The 17,808-nt window shown below is 36.7% G+C and overlaps 1 non-coding gene across 1 annotated transcript; it reads right to left on the minus strand.

Annotated features, from left to right (window-relative positions):
• Window positions 1-6,580: 6,580 nt before the first annotated feature.
• Window positions 6,581-6,687, minus strand: LOC115701660 (small nucleolar RNA R71). The gene has a single exon (XR_004008651.2). It is a non-coding gene; the product is annotated as a small nucleolar RNA R71 (small nucleolar RNA).
• Window positions 6,688-17,808: the final 11,121 nt, after the last annotated feature.

The raw sequence follows: 17,808 nt of genomic DNA on the forward strand, positions 1-17,808 counted from the left end.
GCTAAATTTCAATATAACAAAACTTTATAGGGTTATTAGTGACAAAATCTTTTTTATTTTGATTTTATACACTTAGTCGTTCTTTTTTTTGGCAAAATTCTTTTATTTTATGTTTATTTTTTTTTTTTACAAATTTGTGGTGTTTTACTATCGCGGATAGATAGGTGTACACAATAATCATTTAATTAGTATTTAACAGTTATATTTATTTAACACTTTAAATTTGCATAAAAAAAAAAGTAAACTTGAGGTTTTGTTAAATAAAAATTAAAACATAAAAAAATTTTGCCGCTAAGTAAACTTTATTGTGATGTGTATTATAACTTAATTAGAAAACAAGAATCACGCGCAATGTAATATGCAGACTTGTTAGCAGATCACTAACAAACTTTAAAGAAACATAACTCAAATGATTAAGCAATGTTTTGTAATAAAAAATAATTAAACCAAATTGAGAAAACATTGAAATAACACTTGATATGGCTTGGACAGGAACTTAGCTATCCGTTTCCAAAACCACGTTATCCCGCTCATATTGATCAATCCAACTCAGAGCCTCTTTTATTCCAATGATTTTTGCAATTTTCGGCAGTACCCAACCCTCTCTTCCTCTTTGGAACGTAAAAACTTCTCATCGCTTCTCCGAGCAATGCAGCCCATACCAAATTGTCCAAATTGCTCAAAAATTGCACCATTGACGTTAACTTTGACCTGATTAGAAGTTGGAGTAATCCAATGCTCAAACACTTTATCATTACTACTATATAACAATAAAGAGTCTTCTTTCTTTGATTAAGCATAAAGGTACAAGTCAAGAGAAGTTCTTGCCGATAATACAAAAACAACAACAATAATAATAGACTTAGGGCTCGTTTGGTACGCCGTATAAGGGTCGTATTGTATTAAATAATAAATAATATTATGTTTGGATAAAGCAATGTATTGTATTAATTATTACGATCAAAATTTTTAATACAATGTATGTTGTATTATTTAATACATAACAAATGATCCGCATTAGCTTGTATTAAAATATTTACAAAGGATTCGGGGTCAACACCAATCTCCGACCCGAACCCGAACCCGAACCTGAGATCCAGACCTGGACCCGGACTTGGGACCCGAACTCGGACCCGGATGTGGACTCAGACCTAGACCTGAACTCGAACCCGACCCGGACCCGGATGGGGACTCGGGACTCGGACCTGGACCCGAATTTGGACCTCAAACCCAGACCCGAACCCGAACTTAGGACACAAACTCGGACCCGAGACCCAGACCCGGACCCGAACCCGGACCTGAACCCCAGACCCGGACCTGGACCCCAGACCTGGACCCGAGACTCGGACCCGGACCCGTAGTTGGTGTTGGGGTCGAGTGTATTAAAAATATATTATTAGTAAAATTTTAATTTTAACTGAAGTTATGTTGGGTACTATCACCTTTCTGACTTTGGGGTAAGACAATTGAAAGTAGTACCATATAGATAATGGAGTAATAAATAAGTGTAATTACTGCTTAAAACAATTTAAAGCTATACATAATTAATATTTGAATAAAATTAAGGTGAATACATTATGAATTGAAGAATATATATGATAACAAATAATTATACTATTAAAAAAGAAAAAAAAATACTATACTTAATTTGAACCAAATTACATTTTATTACATTTATTTTAAAATTTATATAAAATAAGCAAATATAAATCTACAATTAGAACACTTATTACGTTTACTGGTTAATATATTATGCATACATTCTGGGTTAAACATATGACTGCAAAGAAATTTTCTTACCCCTTTTTGTATTCTTCTAGGCATATTGGACATTCGTTTCCTTCGAATATTATATTTTCTCCACACGAAATTATCTTTGGGATGTTCGTCTAAGTACATTTTCTTTGATCAGGTGCATTTTGCACAAGTAAATACATAGGTGCATTATCTTTAGGGGCATATCAGACTCACACTTAAAGTTAATTAGGTCTAATTAGGCCATGGACGTAGGCCTAATTAGGCTTATAATGCAACTGTTATTTGTGTAATGCCTGTAATGAATGCATCTATGTATATTTTTTTTGCTGCATTTTGCGTAGCTAATTCCACAGGTGCATTACTTTTAAGTGCATTTTAGACTCACATCTAAGGTTAATTAGGTCTAATTAGGTCGTGGTCATAGACTTAATTAGGCCCGTAATGCATGCCGAGCTTTATCATTACTATTAAAAGGATTCAAAACCTACAAAATATCAATAGTATATAAATATAGATATAAACTTTTTGGAAATGCATCTATAGTATGTACAAATACATTTTCTTCATGTATATTTTGCGCATGTATATTTATAGGTACACTTGGCACTGGTAATTGCACGACTAGATTTTTTTTTTTTTGCTACCATGAAAATAATCGCGATATAATATATAAGCACATTTAATTATAAAAATTATGAAAAATGCACCGATTAAAAAAATCATTAGCAAAATTTTAGTTGTCTAACTCAAGTTATGTTGAAGTACTATCACTTTTATGACTTTGGGGTAAGACACTTGGAAGTAGTACCATACAAATAATAAAATAATAGGCTAATTAGGATTTTCTTCCTCCGAACTTTGACATGTACCAAATCATGCTCCCTGACCTTTTTTGGCCGTTAAAAATTCTCCCTGAACTATTGAGATTGTTAGATTTAAGGATTTTTGTCTAATTTCATTCAATTTTACTGTTTCAGTGATTGTTTATGTACTAAACTATGCTCTCCAGACTTTAATATCTACCAAATCATGCCCCTCAAACTTTGATATGTACTAAATCATATCCCCTGAACTTTCATCCATGTTAATTTTTTTTTACTAAAATTAGACAAAAGTCCTTAAATCTAACAATCTCAATAGTTCAGGGGGAATTTTTAACGGCAAAAAAAGTTCAGGGGACATGATTTGGTACATGTCAAAGTTCGGAGGGAAAAATCATAATTAGCCAAAATAATAAATGAGTGTCATTGCTGCTTAGTACAATCTAAAGTTATACATAATTAATGTTTGAATTTAAGCTAAATACATTATTTATTGAAGAATATATATGATAACAAATAATTATACTATTAAAAAAACTATATACTATATTTAATTTAAATCAAAGTACATTTATTTTACAATTAATATAAAATGATTATATAAATATAAATCTACAATTAGGACACTTATTAAGTCTACTGATTAATATATCATGCATACATTCTAGGTGATACATATGACCGAGGCATATTGGACATTTTTCTCCTTCGAATGTTATGTTTTCTTCACACAAAATTGTCTTCGGGATTTTCATCTATGTACATTTTCTTCGATCAGTTGCATTATGCACAAGTAAATGCATAGGTACATTATCTTTAGGAGCATTTTAGACTCACACCTAAAGCTAATTAATTAGGTATAATTAGTTCGTGGACGTAGGCCTAATTAGGCCTGAAAGGCGACTGTTATTTTTGTAATACTTGCAATGAATGCATCTATTGTTGGAAATTATTTTACCAGGATCTTAGATCTACTCACAAGTATGTTGATTAACATCCTAAATATGAACTTCTAAAACGATTATAAAATAAACACATATAAAGTATGAGAAACCTTACATTGGGTGCAGCGGAATATTATGTCTCCTTCCGTTCAGATCTCTAACCCTTGTATCCTTTCTGTCGCAGAGTATTATCAAGATCTGAACCTGGATCTCTTTCTCTCCTTCTTTAGTGCTGAAACTCCTTCTTGTTGAATATCTTTCTTCACGATCTTCCTCACTATGATTGAGGTATCACTTGCTGTGTGTGGGCACTACTCTAACACTAAGTGGTTCGAAATTATTCAAGGAAGAAGAAGAGTATGAAGGTGGCGGCCAGGGTTTAGAAAGAGAAGGCTCAGGTTTTTCTCTGAAGGAAATCAGAAGTAAAAGTCTAAATTTCCTCAAGCCTTCACTATCTATTTATAGCATTCCACCTAGGGTTAGGTTTGAATTATTTGGCATTAAAATAATGAAAATATTAGATCATAAAGCCTATAAAAGTGGCCGGCCATGGCTATGTGGATTTGGGCCTCACTTTTTGTAATTTTACAGTTTTATCATTTCTGCATCTCATTTTCTCAAAAACGCCAATTTTCAAATTCAACCATTTAAATGCAAATTCTAACTATTTAATAACTATAAATAATTATTAAATAATATTGTCATTTATCATATTTATTAATTGAACCATACAAAGTATCATAATTAACAAATATGCCCTAAAAACTCTTTTTTTACAATTTCGCCCTTACTTAGTGAAAAATTCACAAATAGACATAGTCTAATTTGAGAATTATAATTGATTAATCAAAACTAATTAAATGAGTCTTACAAGTAATATTGTCTCAACTAGTGGGGGGACCATGGGTCTATATAACCGAGCTTCCAATAAGCAGATCAAGAATTTATAACCTAAATTCATTGGCTTATTAATTCTTCGTTGAATCCACGCATAGAACTTAGAATTGCACTCTCAGTATATAGAACGCTCTATATGTTCCACCATATAGACACGTCATTAGTTATCCATTGTTATAATCCTAATTTGATCAATGATCCTCTATATGAATGATCTACACTGTAAAGAGATTAGATTACCGTTACATGTTAGGCTATTTTTAGCCTATGTTTTGGATCCAATTTATGTGCATTCTTAGCTGTGTTGGGACGGAATTACGCTTGTTTTCTATGTTTTCAGGTTCTTTGGAGTAAAAGAGGTCTCGGGTGCAGAAATCCATTGAAAGACGTGCTGAGCCGAAGAAAAACTTGATTTTTGAGTTTTTGCATATCTGGCCGCGGCGATGAAGAGGCTCGCCGCGGCGAGATACGAGATACAGAAAGAGGCTGAAATTGGCACATTCTCGCCGCGGCGAGAGGAAGCTTGGCCGCGGCGAGATCCCGTACGGACCAGGGGTATTTTCGTCCATCGAACCCTAAATTTCAAGTATAAATAGAAAACTGCGATTGGAAGTCAGGGAGAGCGATTTGGAACCCTAAAACACAGCTGAGAGCGGCAGGAAGAGCATAGAGATTCAAGTGAAGATCCAGAATTCATCCTCAAACAGTTCTTTTCTTTATTCCTCTTTAATTTATTTATGTTGAATATTGCTATAGGAATGGTTATGGATTTGTTTCTGAACTAAATTTCCCATTTAGGGAGGATGATGATTGTTGTTTAATGTTTTCCTAGTTAATGTTTAATTACCATTCCTCAATTCTTGTGTGTGTGAAATTATCTTAATTTGTGTTTAATTTCATGTTTAAGATTGATCACCTTGTGCATGCTCTATGATCTCAATTCAAAATCTGAAAAGTGAGAATTGAGAATGCTAAAATTAAGATAATCGATGTTCTATGTGAAACGAAAGTATTTACATGACTTATGTGACGAGTAGATTATTGCTTAATGCTGATTTCATGTTAGTTTAATTAAGGAATTAATTAGATAACATGTGATTTAGAATCTAGAAGATCTGAAAGGAGCTAGGTTATTTCATAATCTGTCATTCACTCCAAGAATAGGATAGTAATTAATCATTAACAATTTGGGTAAACAACAACAGGATTCTCCTCCCTATTGCCTCATCTTGCTCAACTTTCAAGTGTGTTATTAAGTTTTCTGAATTTCTTTCATAGTTTACTGCTTTTAATTCATAATTGCTTTTGATTTACCGAATAGAATCATAAGTATAATTTAGTGGTACTTAATCCAATTCCCTGTGGGATCGACCTCACCTGTGTGAGATTTACTACTTGATTGCGTATACTTGCGTAGCGTTTAAAAATATAGCAACAAGTTTTTGGCGCCGTTGCCGGGGAATTGTTAAAGATTAATATTACATAAAATTATACTAACTTCTACTTTGGTATATTTTCTCTTGCTGATTTTTCTAACCTTTTTCTTGCAATATTTTCTTGATTTATTTCAGGAATCCTAAGTGCATGCGCCGTCAAGGACAATCAGTCATATTACCAGTTGATCCTGAAATTGAGAAAACTTGCAGGAAGAATCGAAAGAACAAGAGGCAAGAAAGAGTTTCAGCAACTGCTGAAACATCAGAAATCATGGCTGCCAATGTGAACAATAATGTTGGGAACAATGGGCGTAATAATGGTAATAATGGTGGCGCTGTGGAAGATCAAGCTAATGGCCGTAGCTTGAGAGATTACATTCTCCCTACTCTGACGGGAGTGCAGTCATGTATTAGGCCACCGGCAGTGGATGCAAACAACTTCGAGATCAAGCCTGCCATCCTTCAAATGGTGCAGTCTTCAGTTCAGTTTGGTGGTCTCCCTTCTGAAGATCCTAATTTGCATCTCTCTAACTTCATGGAACTTTGTGAAACTTTTAAAGTTAATGGAGTTAGCGACGATGCCATTAGATTGAGGTTGTTTCCATTCTCGCTCAGAGAACGAGCCAAGAGTTGGTTGAATTCTTTGCCACCGAATTCTATTGCTACATGGAATGATCTGGCAACAAAATTCTTGTCAAAGTTCTTTCCTCCAGCTAAGTCTGCAAAGCTAAGAGGAGAAATCAACAATTTCTGCCAACAAGATAATGAATCTCTCTATGAGGCTTGGGAGAGGTTTAAAGATCTGATCAGGAGGTGTCCCCATCATGGTATAGAGAAGTGGATGCTGGTTCACAACTTCTACAACGGGTTGGTTGGTAATACTAGAACTCTAATAGATGCAGCAGCGGGCGGAGCTTTTATGAGAAAAAGTGCTAATGAGGCATATGATCTATTGGAGGAGATGGCTCTAAACAACCAGCAGTGGCCAACTGAAAGGAGTCAATCCAAGAAGGTAGCTGGTGTGTTAGAAGTCGATGCCATCACAAAGTTAACAGCTCAGGTTGAGGCATTGACTAAAATCATTGCAGGGCAAGCTAAGCAAGCCCAAATTGTTTGTGAGTTATGTGGAGGAAGTCATCACTTTTCGGAGTGCCAAGCAGATGTGGATGATTTGCCAATGGATGAAGCTAAGGCCATGGGGAATTTTTCACAGAACAACAACAACAACAATTATGGGTTCAACCAGAATAATAACCGAAGAAATAGTGGGTTCTACCAACAAAGAAATCAGAACCAACAGTTTAATCAGCAACAAGCCTCTGGTGGAAGTTCTAGTTTGCAGACAGATTTACTGCTCCAATTCATGACTGAAACTAGATCTTCAATTAAAGACCTGCAGACTCAGATGGGCCAGCTAGCAACTCAGGTAGCAACCCGCCCTCAAGGAAATTTGCCTAGCACTACTGAAGTTAATCCTAAAGAAAACTGCAAGGCAATTACCCTGAGGAGCGGTAAGAAGTATGATGAGCCTGAGTTACCACAACCAGTTGAGGTAGATGTAGAAATAAATGCTCAACCAGTGCCGACACCAACACCGACAGCAGAAAAGGCTACTGATAGCCCAGCACCACCACAACAGTCTCCACCGATTAGTATTGATCATCATGTAAAGATACCATATCCTCAGAGGCTGAGAAAGTCAAGCTTAGACAAGCAGTTCACCAAGTTTCTAGAAGTCTTCAAAAGACTTCACATTAACATTCCTTTTGCTGAAGCTCTAGAGCAGATGCCAAGTTATGTGAAGTTTATGAAGGAAATTTTGTCAAAGAAGAGGAAGATGGAAGACTATGAGACAGTGGCTCTAACTGAAGAGTGTAGCGCTATTCTACAGAAGAAACTCCCTCCAAAACTCAGAGATCCAGGGAGCTTCACTATTCCTTGTACTATTGGTAAAATTGAAGGGATAAATGCACTATGTGATTTGGGAGCCAGTATTAACTTAATGCCCTTGTCAGTGTTCAAAAGATTGCAGCTAGGTGAAGCAAAGCCAACTACTGTAACTCTTCAATTGGCAGATCGATCGCTAGCTCACCCTAGAGGAGTCATTGAGGATGTGTTAGTAAAGGTGGACAAGTTCATCTTCCCAGCTGATTTCATTGTTCTGGATATGGAAGAAGACAGTAATGTTCCTATCATTCTGGGGAGACCTTTCTTGGCAACAGGGAAAGCACTAATTGATGTTCAGAAAGGAGAGTTAAAGCTAAGGGTACAAGGAGATGAAGTTGTATTTAATGTACTCAAAGCAATGACCTATCCTACGGTAGTGACAACTGTTTTGCAATTGATGTGGTGGATCAGTTGGTGGAGACAAAGACACATGCTGAAGATCCTCTTAATCTGACTTTGGTACAAGAAGAGGTGGTAGAACAAGATGGTAAGGAAGCTTATGAATATGCTATGTGGCTCGATTCTTATGGACCGCTGAATAGAAAGTATTATGAAGAGTTAGGAGTCATACCAACAAAGCCTACCCCATCTACTGAAAAGCCTCCTCAACTAGAGTTAAAAGTCCTACCAGAGCATCTCAGGTATGAATATTTGGGTGAAAATAAGACACTTCCTGTTATTGTGGCTTCTTCCCTATCTTCTGTAGAGACAGATAAGCTATTACGGGTTCTAAGGAAGCATTCAAAAGCCATTGGATGGACTTTAGCAGATATTAAAGGGATCAGCCCTTCAACTGTAATGCATAGAATCTTAATGGAGGAAGGAGTGAAACCAACCATTGATGCACAACGTAGATTAAATCCACCAATGAAGGAGGTTGTCAGAAAAGAAGTCTTGAAGTGGTTAGATGCAGGGGTAGCGTATCCTATTTCAGACAGTAAATGGGTGAGCCCAGTCCAAGTTGTTCCAAAGAAAGGAGGGATGACGGTGGTGAAGAATGAGAAGAATGAACTCATCCCAACTAGAACTGTCACGGGATGGAGAATTTGCATTGACTACCGAAAACTCAACAAGGCCACAAGAAAAGATCACTTTCCACTCCCATTCATTGATCAGATGTTAGACAAGTTGGCAGGACAAGAGTACTATTGTTTCCTTGATGGATACTCAGGGTATCACCAAATAGCTATAGCACCGGAGGATCAAGAGAAAACAACATTCACATGTCCATATGGTACTTTTGCTTTTCGACGAATGCCATTTGGGCTATGTAATGCTCCAGCAACATTTCAGAGGTGTATGATGGCTATATTTTCAGATTTAATAGAAAAGTGCATCGAGGTGTTCATGGATGATTTTTCAGTGTTTGGCTCATCGTTTGACCAATGTCTGAGTAACTTGGAGTTGGTTTTAGCAAGATGTGAAGACTCTAATTTGGTGCTGAACTGGGAAAAGTGCCATTTCATGGTTACAGAAGGAATAGTGCTGGGACATAAAATCTCAAAAGAAGGTATTGAGGTTGACAGAGCCAAAGTATCTACAATTGAGAACTTGCCTCCTCCAATTTCAGTGAAGGGAGTTCGAAGCTTTTTGGGTCATGCCGGGTTTTATAGAAGATTTATCAAAGATTTCTCCAAAGTGGCCAAACCGCTATCCAATCTTCTTGCTAGTGGAGTACCTTTTGAATTTGGGAAAGATTGTCTTGAAGCATTCCAAATTCTCAAGGCGAAGTTAATCTCAGCACCGATTGTGACTACACCAAACTGGGAATTACCTTTTGAAATCATGTGCGATGCCAGTGATTATGCTATTGGAGCAGTCTTGGGACAACGGGTTGACAAGGTATTCAGAACCATTTATTATGCAAGCAAAACCTTGAATGATGCCCAACTAAACTACGCTACTACAGAAAAAGAGATGCTGGCCATAGTGTTTGCATGTGACAAATTTCGACCCTACTTAATTGGTAATAAAGTGATAGTGTATACAGATCATTCTGCAATCAAGTACTTGATGACTAAGAAGGATGCCAAACCAAGACTAATTCGATGGGTTCTTCTTTTGCAAGAATTTGATCTAGACATAAAAGATAAGAAGGGTACAGAGAACCTGGTAGCAGATCACTTGTCAAGACTAGAGCTGGAAGAAAGTCAGAATACAAAAGAGGTACAAATAAATGAACAATTTCCCGATGAACAACTCTTTAGTGTGAGGGAAAGTCTGATGGTACCATGGTATGCTGATTATGTTAACTTCTTGGCTGCCAATATCACTCCTCCTGAGCTATCTCGACAACAACTAAAGAAGTTCTTTTCTGAGGTGAAACATTACTATTGGGAAGAGCCAATACTTTACAAGCACTGTGCAGATCAGATAATAAGAAGGTGTGTGCCTGAAGAGGAGATGTACTCTATTCTTAATCACTGTCATGCTTTACCATGTGGGGGACACTTCAGTGGAACTAGAACAGCTGCCAAGGTGTTGCAAAGTGGATTCTTTTGGCCAACGCTTTTCAAAGATGCTAGTACTTTTGTAAAGGCATGTGATCGTTGTCAGCGTACAGGAAACATCTCAAGGAGAAACGAAATGCCTTTGACAGGAATCTTGGAAGTAGAGTTGTTTGATGTATGGGGGATAGACTTTATGGGTCCTTTTCCTTCATCGTTTAGCAATCTATACATCCTATTAGCTGTGGATTATGTGTCAAAATGGGTGGAAGCTGCAGCCACACCAGCTAATGATGGTAAAACAGTCCTTCGGTTCCTTCAAAAGAACATATTCACTCGGTTTGGAACTCCCCGAGCAATCATAAGCGATGAAGGGAGTCACTTTTGCAACAAACAATTCGAAGCACTCCTTTCGAGATATGGTGTTCGTCATAGAACAGCTCTACCTTATCATCCGCAAAGTAATGGCCAAGCTGAGATTTCTAACCGTGAAATAAAGATGATTCTGGAGAAAACGGTGCAGAGATCAAGGAAAGATTGGTCAAGAAAGTTGGATGACGCATTGTGGGCTTATAGAACAGCGTTCAAGACACCAATCGGGATGTCACCATATCGGTTGGTGTTTGGAAAGGCTTGTCATCTACCGGTGGAGCTAGAACACAAGGCGTATTGGGCAATGAAAACTTTGAACATGGATTTAAAAGCTGCTGGGCAGAAAAGACTACTACAGTTGGATGAGTTGGAAGAATTTCGAAATGAAGCTTATGAAAACGCCAAGATTTACAAGGAAAGAACTAAGAGATGGCATGACAGAAATCTAGTCAGAAAGGAGTTTCAACCTGGTCAACAAGTTCTACTCTTTAACTCAAGACTAAAGTTGTTTCCTGGTAAATTAAAATCAAGGTGGTCAGGGCCATTTACGGTGATCAAAGTGTTTCCCTACGGAGCAGTGGAACTAAAAGGTGAAAGTCCTAATACTTTCAAGGTGAATGGACAGCGATTAAAGCTCTACTTGGGAGGTCAATTTGATCAAACCAAGTCCGCCATGATTCTGGCGCCACTTTAAAGATCTCGATCAACGTCTAGCTGAGCGACGATAAAGTTAGCGCTAATTGGGAGGCAACCCAAGTGTTCTTTTGATTTAGTTGAACTCTTTTTAAGTTTACTGTTATTTTTCTTGATGTTCATTCTGTTTCGTTATTGAAAAAAAAAAAAAAAAAAAAAAAATTTTGTGGGTCAGTGGCCGCGGCCATGAGATGTCTGGCCGCGGCCAGAATTGTCTTACAGAAACAGGTCCAATATCGAGATTTCTCGCCGCGGCGAGGGGACATACCGCCGCGGCGAGATTGGACTTACAGAAACAACTCTAAATTCACGGATTCTCGCCGCGGCGAGGCTACATGTCGCCGCGGCGAGAATGGTCAGATTTCCCTTTTTAAACTCAAAATCCCTAACAATTCAAATCAAAACCCCACATTTCAAACCCTACCTTCTCCAGCCGAAAACACCATTCCTCACCATTTTTTCTTCATCTAATCCCATTCAAAACTCCTTTTCATCAAATCTAACCATAAACTTTCATCAACAATCATCCTAAACCCTTATTTCTCTCATTAAACACTATTTCCCACTCAAAATCAACCCCAAATCCCTCAAACCTCACCCAAAATTATAAAAAAACCTTATTCATCCTTTTCTTTCTCAAAAGCTTCAAGATGTCAACAATGGAGGATGAGTAAAGGAACATTGTCATTGAGGTATTGATTCTAAGACTTCCATTCCAATTTTTATTGAAAAATTTGTGAATTTGTTGGATAGTTTTGAATTATTTGGTGGATATTTGGGATTTTTGCTATATACATTGTTGAAATTGATTGTGTGAATAGAATTGGGTTAAATTGAAAGGGATTTTAATCCCGGGAAGTCAATTTTTAAGGGGAAGTGCTGTCAAAATTTTAAAAAATCTTGAGAGTTAGAAAAAAATTTGGGAGTTATGGGTCCAAAGAGGTCAAGGGTTAATGAAGAGGGAGCTTCATCATCCAACCCATCTAGGGGACGCCCTAATCTAGATAGAGTTAGGTTTACCAACATCGAGGCTCAAGAGCGGTTTTTGAAATTGAAAGATAGGGCATTCATTGAAGATAGAGGGATAGACATAGTCAACCTAAGCCAAACTGCCAACATTCCCCCTGCTTTTGCATCTATTAGGGATCAAATCCTACAGAGGCAGTGGACTAAGTTCGTAGATGTCACTGAGCGTGGTAATCAAACTCTAGCTTTGGAATTTTTAGCCAACTGGCCTGAAAGAGAAGAGGGCAAAGTTAGAGTTAGGGGGGTTAGAGTGCCTGCTACCGCAGACGCTATTCATGCCCTGTATGATCTCCAAACTTTCACTTATGAAGAACAACAATTGAAACGACAATTTTATGAGAGAAGTACGAATTATGTGGATATGGCTGAGACTCTAGGGTATCCTGGCCTTAGGTTCCATGAGCTTAGTGGAGTACCATACCAATTGTACCGATGTGAACTCAACCCAGTGGCCAAGGCTTGGCTTTACTTTGTTAGTGCAAGGATGCTCCCCAACAAGCATTTTTCTGATGCTCAAATGGATAGACTTAAATGGGTTTACGGTATTATGAAAGGGTATAATTTGAATGTGGGGGATATTGTTCGAACGACCTTTGACATTATGGTTGAGGGATCTTCCGGTGGAGGACTAGGGTTGGCTGGAATAATCACTGACCTATGTGAGAAACATGGAGTACCACAGTACTCATATGATACAAAGGTACCGCCCCAGCGCCCTATTAACTTGGCGACTGTTCTTCGCTTCAAACCTCCTCATCCTCATGGTCAACCGCCAGTTCAAAGAGGTCCTCCGGCAAGAGAAGAAGAGGAACATGAGGACATCGAACCACCACGTCTTGTCGGGCCTCTGGACCCTGCCATGCAATACACTCACAATCAGCTGAATTATCTGATTCAGCAGAACATGCATATGCAAAACTACATGGCCCAGAGGAGTATCTTCGATGAGCAGCAGGTGGCTCAATTGAACACACTTGTCACGAGGATGAATATCGGTGTGGATGATCCAAACTATTTTCCCATGCCACCCCGTTTCAACCCTTATGACCAGCCACCGCCGCCAAACCCCTTTTAAGGGGCTCAGGTAAGTTTCTCTCACCCTGGTTTATTTTCACAAATTGGGGACAATGTGCATTTTAGTTTGGGGGGGGGGAACTTAATCTATTTTTTCACGTTTATTTGTTTTAGTTTAGTTTGTTTTAGTTTTTTTTTAGTCTTGCGTGATAGCTAAATTGAAAAATGGATTGAATTGTTGTTATTCACTTGTGCAACGGATTGAAACATAACTGTGTGCTTGACTTGCAACTGTTTGAATTAAACTGGATGTGTGCTAGGAAGTGATTCATGTAGGTTTAAAACATTTGCTATTCTCACATATCACCTCTGTTCTATTTGGATTGTGGAATGATTGATTGAACATGGAATAGAATTTGTTTGACATACTCTCTTGAAGCGAAATCCTTGATGATTTTTGTTTGGAAAGTGATTTAGGCAAGTTTTCTTTGGAACGATTGAGCCTTTCAAGCCTACCTAGAAATTTTTACCATAGTATACCCAAAGTTGAGCCTTAGCCTGTTTGAAAAAAAAAATTTTCACCACTTCACGGAGCTGAATTCGTTATCTTCAACTCTTTTCACCCTGAACATATCTTATTATGCCATGAGCCTTGAAGCAAGTTTGGGGGGGAATAAGTGCTGTAAGTGAAAAAAAATATAAAGTGTAGGAATGAGAGATTGAAAAAAAAAGAGGAAAAAAAAAGAATAATATTGTGTGTTGTGCCTATAAGAAAAATGTGTCTTCTTGGAAAAAAGTTAAGAAAATTATGAGGTACACACATAAGAAAAAATTTGAAGAAAAATTGTAATCTCTTATTTCTGTTTTTGGGATATATGGAAAGTAAGCAAAATAAATGTCTAGGCTTGCTTGGTTAATTGTGCTTATGGTATAGTATAGCCTAAATGACTTCTTACCTACCCATGTACCTAAGCCATGTGATTTTAACCGAAAAAGACCTATTGATTCCGAATAGAAATTTGTCAACATTAGTGGAGAGGAGTATGTCATTCAAACTTATTGATCATGTGTTAGTGGGAAGTTGGAAAGTTAGAACAGTTGTGATATTGATGGGAATTGCGATGCTTTATGTTTGTATGAATTACTTACTTGTAAATTGCACATTCAACTTAGTTCTTAGAGTTGGCAAGTTGAAATTCTGGTTATTGATGGATTGAAGTTGTGCAGGTGGTGGTAACAATTAAATTGTTGGAAAGTTCAGCTATCATTGTCAGTTTTCTTAGTTTAGTCTTAGTTTACTCGGGGACGAGTAAAGAGTCAGTTTGGGGGAGTTTGTTAGGCTATTTTTAGCCTATGTTTTGGATCCAATTTATGTGCATTCTTAGCTGTGTTGGGACGGAATTACGCTTGTTTTCTATGTTTTCAGGTTCTTTGGAGTAAAAGAGGTCTCGGGTGCAGAAATCCATTGAAAGACGTGCTGAGCCGAAGAAAAACTTGATTTTTGAGTTTTTGCATATCTGGCCGCGGCGATGAAGAGGCTCGCCGCGGCGAGATACGAGATACAGAAAGAGGCTGAAATTGGCACATTCTCGCCGCGGCGAGAGGAAGCTTGGCCGCGGCGAGATCCCGTACGGACCAGGGGTATTTTCGTCCATCGAACCCTAAATTTCAAGTAAAAATAGAAAACTGCGATTGGAAGTCAGGGAGAGCGATTTGGAACCCTAAAACACAGCTGAGAGCGGCAGGAAGAGCATAGAGATTCAAGTGAAGATCCAGAATTCATCCTCAAACAGTTCTTTTCTTTATTCCTCTTTAATTTATTTATGTTGAATATTGCTATAGGAATGGTTATGGATTTGTTTCTGAACTAAATTTCCCATTTAGGGAGGATGATGATTGTTGTTTAATGTTTTCCTAGTTAATGTTTAATTACCATTCCTCAATTCTTGTGTGTGTGAAATTATCTTAATTTGTGTTTAATTTCATGTTTAAGATTGATCACCTTGTGCATGCTCTATGATCTCAATTCAAAATCTGAAAAGTGAGAATTGAGAATGCTAAAATTAAGATAATCGATGTTCTATGTGAAACGAAAGTATTTACATGACTTATGTGACGAGTAGATTATTGCTTAATGCTGATTTCATGTTAGTTTAATTAAGGAATTAATTAGATAACATGTGATTTAGAATCTAGAAGATCTGAAAGGAGCTAGGTTATTTCATAATCTGTCATTCACTCCAAGAATAGGATAGTAATTAATCATTAACAATTTGGGTAAACAACAACAGGATTCTCCTCCCTATTGCCTCATCTTGCTCAACTTTCAAGTGTGTTATTAAGTTTTCTGAATTTCTTTCATAGTTTACTGCTTTTAATTCATAATTGCTTTTGATTTACCGAATAGAATCATAAGTATAATTTAGTGGTACTTAATCCAATTCCCTGTGGGATCGACCTCACCTGTGTGAGATTTACTACTTGATTGCGTATACTTGCGTAGCGTTTAAAAATATAGCAACATTACACCCTACAATGTATTTTATCCTTAAAACACTTAACCCCGTATAAATGATATTTCAGCTATGTGAAATGAGTACTCCACCATTTATTTTCGTTTGGTCAAGCTCGAAGGAGATCATCCTTTACTTACTATTCGCCAGATAGAAGCTATAGATTCCATGTTTATGTTAGCGCTCCCACTCAATTGCACTACCGTGTTCCCAAAATGTACGTATCACCCTGACCCAAAAGTAGGCTTAACTAACAAATCAAAGAACACGAATAACACTCTTGAGATTGAGCCTAATCATAACAGGATTAAGATCATTTGATCTAGGATCAACTAGGCGATATTGACTTGAATAGATATTACGGTAAGTTTAATAAATCTAAGTCAAAGTTCAATATCGGTCCCTTCCGATGCATACTCCATGCACCCAACCTGAGCTTTACTTTAACCAATGCTCTGGAAAGAACATAGCATTTCTCCAAATGCAAGTAAACTCTGTTGTAGATTATCATATCAGTAAAACCCTGTGTCTGATAAATCTAGGAATCTTTATTCACATAGTCATGTTTACTTTCCAATGTGTTGACAACACAATAAACAGGATCAAGTATGTGAAAAGGGTTTCAGATGAATTTATAAATCAAATAGACAAGCAATTGATAACATGAACCAAAACATACACAAATGAATGAAAAATACTTCTGTTTCTTTATTGATGTTGAATAAAATGGATTACATTGAAATGGAGTTTTATTTAGGGCATAAAACCCAACATCTATGTACATTTTATTTTGGTGCATTTTGCATAGGTAGATCCACAGTGCAATACTTTTAGGTGCATTTTAAACTTACATCTAAGGTTAATTAGGTCTAATTAAGTTGTGGTTGTAAGCCTAATTAGGCCCGTAATTCATGGCGAGCTTTATTAATACCATTAAAAGGATTCAAAACTTACAAAATAGTAATATTATATATATGTGTTTTCGGGAAATACATCTATAGTGAGTACATATACATTTTTTTTCAAGTGCATTTTGCGCAGGTAAATCTATAGGTGCATTTAGAACTGGGAATTGCACGGATGTATTTTTTTGTTAGCGTGAAAATTATTGCGATCTAATATTTTATTATAAAAATTATTAAAATGCCCTAATTAAAAAAATTATTAGCAAAATTTTAGTTTTCTAACTCAAGTTGTCTTGAGTAATATTACTTTTCTGGCTTTGGGGTAAGCTAGCAGGAAGTAGTAACATACAGATAATAAAGTGATAAATAAGTGTCATTTCTACTTGAAACAATCTAAAGTTATACATAATTAATGTTTGAATAAAATTAAAATGAATACATTATTAATTGAAGAATATATGTATATATGATAACAAATAATTGTACTATTAAAAAAGAAAAAAAATCATATACTATATTTAATTTGAACCAAATTACATTTATTTTAAAAATATAAGATGACTAAGCAAATATAAATCTACAATTAGGACACTTATTAAGTCTACTGTTAATATATCATGCATACATTTTGGGTGAAACATATGATTGAGGAAATTTTCTTACCTCATCTCCCTTTTGTATTCTTCTAGGCATATTGGACATTCGTCTCCTTCGAATGTTTTATTTTCTCCACACAAAATTGCTTTCAGGATGTTCGTCTATATACATTTTCTTCGATCAGGTGCATTTTGCACAAGTAAATGCACAGGGGCATTTCAAACTCACGTCTAAAGCTAATTAGGTCTAATTAGGTCAGAGCCGTAGGCCTAATTAGGCCCATCATGCAACCGTCATTTGTGTAATACCTATAATGAATGCATCTATGTACATTTTCTTCAGGCACATTTTTTGTAGGTGATTCCACGAGTGTATTACTTTTAGGTGTATTTTAGACTCACATTTAAGGCTAATTAGGTCTAATTAGGTTGTGATCGT

The sequence above is a fragment of the Cannabis sativa genome, chromosome 2 (assembly GCF_029168945.1).
Source record: "Cannabis sativa cultivar Pink pepper isolate KNU-18-1 chromosome 2, ASM2916894v1, whole genome shotgun sequence".
Taxonomy (NCBI): Eukaryota; Viridiplantae; Streptophyta; class Magnoliopsida; order Rosales; family Cannabaceae; genus Cannabis; species Cannabis sativa.